Here is a 7,636-nt window from a genome sequence, read left to right on the forward strand (position 1 = left end):
TTTTTTTTTAACATCAGGGATCATTTCAGGATCTTATGCCTGCCAGGCAGGCGCTTATGCCGCTGATCTATCTCCCTGGCCCTTCCCTCCAACTCTTGATCCTCTTTCCTTTGAAAAAGTTCTATTTCCATTTGTTTCATTCTCTTTCTTAGTCACTTTCCCTGCCTTCCCCACCGCATCTCTTACTCCCCTTGGTCCCCTTCCCTCTTGCAGAAGCTCTCCCTATTCCCTATTCCCTACATTTATTTTGCTCTTCATTTATATTTTTAGTTTCTCAAATAAGAAATTTCTGCTTCTGTGGCCAATTTCCATCTGTTTTCTGACATTATAGATTGGTTTGTATTTTAAAGTTTTTTTTTTAATTTTATGGAAAAAGATAAAACAAAATTTCAAAACAAAATAATAGGAGAATAAAAATAGCTAATACATTACATGGTGTTGTCTGTAACATAGTTGCTCAGGGTACAAGATAGGGGCAGAAACGTGTATGTAGTACAGGGTCTACAGGGTCTCACTACACAGATCCGACTCATAGTGATTCTCCTATTTTCAGCCTCCCAAGTGCTGGGATTACAGGTGTGTGCCACCACACCCAGTCTCAATCTCAGTCTCAGCACGCCCCAGGGATTGGGGAATCAAACCCGGGTCCCTGTGTCTGCCTAAGCAGGCACTTTAGTCCTCTGAGCTATCTGGCTGGCCACCTACACACATTTTAAAGAATTATGTCCAGGTAGTCATAGTTTTTAAATGCTTGTGTAATTTATCTTTATTTTAAGTCTTAGGTTTTATTTAAATAACCTCCAATGAGAACAGAACAGACCAGTTATTACCACTTCTTCATAATACCAATGAGCCAAGTCAGGGAGGGCAAGCACACCTGCAGCCAGCTGTCAGCCCGTGTGATGGGTGGGATCACAAGGGAGGCGGCCCCAGCCCCAGCCCGCTGCTGGAGGAGTATCCATGGTGGAGTGAGGGTTCTTGTTGGTCTTGTCAATGGACACAATCAAGCAGGCAGCCTCAGAGGCTGCTGTCAGGGAATTGATCCGCACCATAGCTGGCTCTGACACGAAAGCTTCGAAATCATCAGTAATGTCCTCATTGTTGTGTCCACCCTGGGCATGCTGAGCATGTTTGCTCAGGATGTTTGTGGCATCAAAGCCATCATTGTCACATAGTTGGCATGGGAAAATCTCCAAGACCTTAGCATATGCCCCAATCAGTAGCTGCTCTTTTCCTGGGATAGTCTTTAAGTAATCCTGAAGGTACTTAGAAAGCTCCATCTTGATGGCTCCACCACTGAATCATTCTTGATGGCCCTCCTGACAGTCATGATGGCGTCATGCTGAGACCGCTCTGTCTCCTCAATGAACTGCTCAGCTCCACTGCGGAGGATAAAGGTGCAAGTCTTGGCCTTGGGGCGGCTAGTGAAGAAATTGTACCTTTCGCCTCCAAGCTGGATCTCTTTGAACAGCGGGCAGCAGCCCAGCACATCTGCTGATAGAGCATTCATGCTGGTCTGTATTGAGCCTCCGCAGGTCATCATTGTCCTCTTCAAATCCTCCTCAAGCAGACAGCTGGCAAAGAACATGTCCCTATCAGGGAAGTGCTGGGTGGCCACATCCCCAATAGGGAGTTTGGATAAAATAACTTTGGTTCCAGAATTACAGATCTTCTCTAACTTGTCATACAGAATGGTCTTTTTTTTTTAGGTAATTTTTTTAAATTGAGAAACAAATAGCAATAAGACAGTTTCAAAACTAATTAATAGGACAGTTTCAATAATTAATACATTGTACATTGTTATCTTCTTAGTTATCCATAGTACAAGATGCAGACAGGATATCCTTTCCAAACACTACTAGTACAAATCTTTCTTCTCATTGAATTAAGCGAAAGTAGCTGTATATCTATCCTAACTATTCTGCATATACAGATAAAAAATGGTCCTTCATTTGTATCCCCTTTTTTTGTTTAGTCCTGTCAGAAATGGGTATTCCATTGGCATCTAAATACTATAGGTGCGTGAATTCAGCAAAATAATCCAACACAGTCCAGCGGTCCACAATAGTAGTGGGTTATCCACAAAAGTTATTGACTTGAACCTTTCACAGCTCAGCATATTAATATGACTTACTTTATATATCTCGTTTTTATAGTTTTCTGCTGGATGATTAAGGCCAAGTTAAAGGAAGACCTATGTAACAAGAAATGTAACCTTTGTATCTGATAAAGTCAGTCAAGTACCCAGATGATTCAGTAGAATAAGCACTTCCCTGGCAAGCACAAGGTCCTGAGTTTAATCCCCAGTTCCACAAAAAAATAAAAATAAAAATAAATCATGATTTATCCTGTAACCCTGTACCGTAGGTTGCAGATCGTTTGTCAGCGTCAGCCATGTGGATGAGTCACAGCCATTGCTTGACCAGTTTGCTCTCTCTGAAAGCCTGAAAGAATGTTTTCTCTCCAGGTGACTCTCCTTAGGCACACTCTACATCATCAATCACGTTGCTCTGTGGCCCCATAATCTCCTTGGTCAGAAAATTTGGGTCACAATTGAGTTACATGATATTACAGTATAAGTTCTCCTGTGTCCTGAGTCTTCACTGACCTTGAAAGGCTATGGTCAAAATGTTGGCTGTCCTTGCAGCCCTTCTATTTCTCTAATTTTTGGTCTGCAAACTTAGGTTGTTGTCATACAGAATGTTCCACTCGGCATCAATGATTGCTTGATAATCCTCTACCATGTGGACTCTGACTTCAGAATTCTTTCTCAGCTTTCAGCTTGAGTTCAACATTTAATAAGGCAATTGTGGGATTATTGTACTTTTTAGGTTGCATTTCAAATCCAGAATAAGAGAAAATCTTCTTGAATGTAAAACCAGCCTCCAGCCGACACTCCTCTAGGGCTCCACCTGTACCTTCTTGATTCCAATCATTTTAAGCTGCAGCAAATCACTGAGCATCATCACAGCATCAAGCACCATCTTAGCAAAGAAGGCTTTCTGCCGGGAGATCAGCTTGGAGCTCAGCCATCACGGCACACTGCTCCTGCAGCTTCCTCTGCTCCACTTTACCTTGCTTCTTCACAGTCACAGCCATCTCCTTGATCTTGTGAATTGCCAACTGTGCAACTGTGTAGAAAGTGTGGATGGTGATCTGGGGGTGCAAACCTTTCTCCACTTGGAGTCTCACCTGCTTCAGAAACTCTGCAGCCAGCAGGGTCACAGAGGTGGTGCCATCCCCAACCTCAGCATCTTGAGATTCAGCAATGTCCACTAAAGTCTTTGCTGCACGATGCACAACATCGAGAAGTTTCAAAATTGTGGTCCCATCATTAGAAATTGTTGCTTTGCCTCAGCCACCTACAATAAGCCCATCCATGCCACAGGGACCTAGGGTGGTTCGTGCAGCCTTGACAATCACCTGGCAGGCACTGATGTTACAAGCTGAGGAATGCCTTGGGAGCTGTCAGTCTTTCAACAGCATAACTAGTGTGGGCATCATTTTGGCAACTTCTTCAGAGGCTAGCTACTCTATTCTCTGTTCTGGCTGCCCCTATTTTATTAATTTTTCATTTTTTAAACTTTTTTAACTTTTCATTTCTAATTGTTTATTGTCAATATGTAGACATATGAAACTTTTCTAAAGGTTGGTCTTACATCTTGCAACCTTGCTAAAATAACTTCTTCATTCTAGGAGTTTCCTTTAAATCTAGTATATTCTGTAGGTTTTTCACATAGATGGTCCGATACCTGTGAATAAAGAGCGTTTTACTTCCTTTCCCATATAAATGCCTTTTGTTTATTTTCCTGACAGTATATCTCCAGTACAACGTTAAGTAATGAACATTAAATGGAGAGGTATATCAATTGTGTTCATTGATTTGAATACTCAGTTAACATATAGCTCTCCTCAACATGATTTGTAGATGAAAGTGAGAATAGACAACTTTGTCTTGTTCCTGATAGAAGGGGGCCATGTATTCAATCTTTAGTCATTAAATATGATATTCATATGGCCTTTTCTTGGGGGGTGCCCTTCTTCAGGTTGAGGAAGTTCTTATATATGCCTACTTTGTTAAGAGTTTTTATTTATTTATTTATTTTTATTATTATCATTATTATTATTTTTTTTTGGCAGAACCGGGGATTGAACTCAAGCCCTTGCGCTTGCCAGGTGTTAAGAGTTTTTAAATGAACAGTGAATGTTGGGTTCTATTGTTTTGGGTACACTGTGCTAATCTTACTATTTCCTTTAGTTTGTGAAAATGCTGAATTACATGGATTAATTTTCAGGTGTTATATCAATCTTACAACCCTAGTGTAAACCTTGTTGGATCATCATTCATTATCCTTTTTCCTTATTATTGGACTCAACATGCTAAAATTTTGTTTACAATTTTTGCATCTATGTTCATGGAGGCATATTGACTTGTACCTTTCTAGTGATATTTTTACAAGATTGATATCAGAAAATGCTGGCTTCATATCATAAATTGAGACATAGTCCTTCCTACTGAATATTCTGTAAGAATATAGTGTAGAAATGTTACTTACTCTTTAAATGTTTGGTTGAATTCAACAACAAAGCCAATGGATCAGGAGTTTATTTTATGGGAAGTTTTTAAATGAAAATATCTTTACTTCAGTTAACCTAGGGCTTGTCAAGTTATCCGTTTGTTCTTGGCTGTGCTTTGGACATATTTATCTTTAAATAAATCTGCCTGTTTCATCTATATTGTTTAGTTCATGTATCATACATGACATTCTTATATTATCATCTTAATGCGAGTGGTATTTGTAATGATGTCATCATACTCATTCCTGATATTGAAAATTTCTTCTTGCATTCTTTTTTTACATGGCCAGTCAGACTAAAGGATTATCAATTGTACTGTTCTGTAAGAATCAGTTTTTAGGTTTTTTGTTTCACTGGTTCTCTCTCTCTCTCTCTCTCTCTCTCTCTCTCTCTCTCTCTGCTTCGTTGGCTTGTTTTATATTCCGCATATTCCACTTTAATCCTTATTTCCTTTCTTTTTTTTTCTTTTTTTTGAGGAACCAGGGATTAGAACTCAGGCCCTTGCACTTTCCAGGGAAGCACTTATTCCACTGAGCCATCTCCCCAACCCCTTCCTTTCTTTTGAGTTTAAAGTCTTATTATTCTCTTTCTTGTTTCTGAAAATGGAAGCTAAATTCATTAAGTGAGACTTTTCTTTATTTTGTGCAGATGGCTCTAAATATTCCATATAAGAAGTAATTTAGTAGCCTTTTACTAATTTATTTTCTAGGATTGTTACTCGTGTGCTCTATTTATTCTGGGGAGTTTGTTTCTAAGTTCACAGAGTCAACTAATGTTGGCGTAGGTACCCCTTTCTGTGTAACAGTCTAGAAATTTCCCAAGGCATTAAAATGGGGCATTTGTTTCTTGAGTCTTAAAGGTCATGGTGTTTTGTTGCCTGGTATCTTGCATGTTGAAAATTATTTTTTTATATATCTTGTCCATTTTTTTCTTTGGATTGTTTTTTCTACTTTTCTGTCTTGTTTGAAGTCTAAGTATCTTTGTGACACTTTGTAATGACTGAATGAGAAATCCACATACGTGGAAACCTCACAGTTCCTTTAACTAATTCCTTTCATTCTTTTAAACTGTGCTGTGAAGACTTTATCTTGAAGCACAACCCAGAAAGGCTCCATGCAAGTACAGGCCTTTTGTGTGTTCCCTTTCAGTGAAATCATGGATGGGGATTATGACGCTATCCATGCAGTACTGGCATCAGGGAACCTCATGCAAGTTTTCTTTGCCATTTGGTCCTTAGGCAGGGTTGACTGACTGTATACTTGACTTTTAGGCTCTTCTCTCTGGCACCTTCAACAGTGAACTGATGCTCTTGCATGACCCAAAGCCCCACCAGGCATTGTATTGCTTAAACTGTCCAATATGGCCCAACATCCCCAGGCAAACAGATACCCTTATCAGAAAGGTCATTTCAGAGGTTAAGAAGTCACTTTCCAGGAGGTGAGGACAAAGGTAAGACCTTCTTTTGGGTAAAGTTAATTCTTTTCCAGAAGAATTCAATGATCATTTCAGAACTGTACGATAAATTGCTTCTGTATATTATTGAGAAGAAAACATATTTGAAATACATCAGTAATATTGCCTGCCAAATAAGGAGTCATAACTTTTATTAGGGTGGTGGGCTTGATGTATGAGTGGTCTAATTTCTGGAGAAAAGCTCAGGCACATTTTCTGCTTGTTCGCCCTTATACCCTGTAGTTGCTCCTGAACATAGTACTTGCTTGAAAAGATATTTTAAGATTTTCCTAGTTGTAATTGTCCCATTTGAGCCTGCAATCAATTTAATTATACTTTGAAGATCAACTCTTTTTCTTTTAAAATTTGGTTCTTACTATTTAAAAAGATGAATAATCTATTTTCTAAATTGGTCAAGATTTTTGACCTACGCAGAAATATCTCAAGATTTTTCAGATACATCTTTCACTTCATATTCCTTTAGATTAAATTTTCCCTAAAGAAGATTATAAAGAAACCATTCAACTTTACTGAAATATTGATGCTAGTCATTAAAAAACAACCACCATAAATCCCTGCTAGTGCACCTCTAACTGCAAAAGAACTTGCTGTGGTTTGCGTTGTATTCGCAGCATGAAGCGCCCCGTAAGTGGGAATTATGAAGTAAGGCTTTCTAAATGGGTCAGACTGAATCATCACTGACAACACTGATTCAAAGCTCTTGTCCTGAACAAAGCCAAGAGTACTGCATCCAGCGCACAACTTCATTAATCAGGTTCTTCTGTGGCGTAACTAGCCTTGCCTTGCACAGCCTCATGGATCTGGACTTAGTACTTTCTAAAACAAGGAAAAACAAAATTTGTACAATCACATTCATAGTGAAGTTTTACACAGCAAAAATCTTTAAAATAAAACATAGCATTGAATCACATTTTCCATGTTTTGTAGATAACATGATTTTAAAAGGTATAAGTTAAGGACAATAAATGGGCAAATACATTTTGTTTAAAAAGAAGCGAAGATTCCATTGCCATGTTTAACTAAATGAATAGGAACACTTTGTTAATCTAATTTTCTATAGTCACTTTATTTATGAAAGACAAAACTTTGTCTTTACTTTCACTGTCAACACAACCTGGGATCACTGAGAGAAACAAGGTCAGTCATTTAAAACCACTTAATGAAAGTAGGTTAGTTAGTAGGTCATGTTTTAGAGTTGTCTTGGTGACCAACATTCTAAAGGACATTTAAAAAGTAATTGTTAGTAGAAGTGAAAGATTCTTAGATTTTTTTTAAAGTTTCTTAGATTCTTAACAAAAGGATATTTTTAACATTTTTATAAAGAATAGTGAACACTTTCCTAGATTCTAAATAAAATTTCTTTGTTTATGGCAAGTTCTATATTAATTCATGCTTTTTAAAGAAAGAAATATGTTAAAACTGGAAATTAAGTACACAGTAGTTTAATTTGATTTACTGACTTTAGAAAAAGAATTCCAAGATCTTTTAAAAGATTATTATTCTTTAATAGAAGTACTATATTGAATTAGCAGTCACTTACTTTGAAATCATAATGTAGACTATCAGAGGAAATAGAAAAATATAA

General features: G+C 37.9%; 2 pseudogenes; one reads left to right on the forward strand and one right to left on the reverse strand.

Moving 5' to 3' along the window:
- Positions 1–890: 890 nt before the first annotated feature.
- LOC101581661 lies at positions 891–3,504 on the reverse strand (annotated as a pseudogene).
- Positions 3,505–6,663: 3,159 nt separating this feature from the next.
- The window catches only part of LOC101562699, a 21,071-nt pseudogene continuing 20,098 nt past the window's right edge, over positions 6,664–7,636 (forward strand).

The sequence above is a fragment of the Octodon degus genome, unplaced genomic scaffold (assembly GCF_000260255.1).
Source record: "Octodon degus isolate 3935 unplaced genomic scaffold, OctDeg1.0 scaffold00048, whole genome shotgun sequence".
Taxonomy (NCBI): domain Eukaryota; kingdom Metazoa; phylum Chordata; class Mammalia; order Rodentia; family Octodontidae; genus Octodon; species Octodon degus.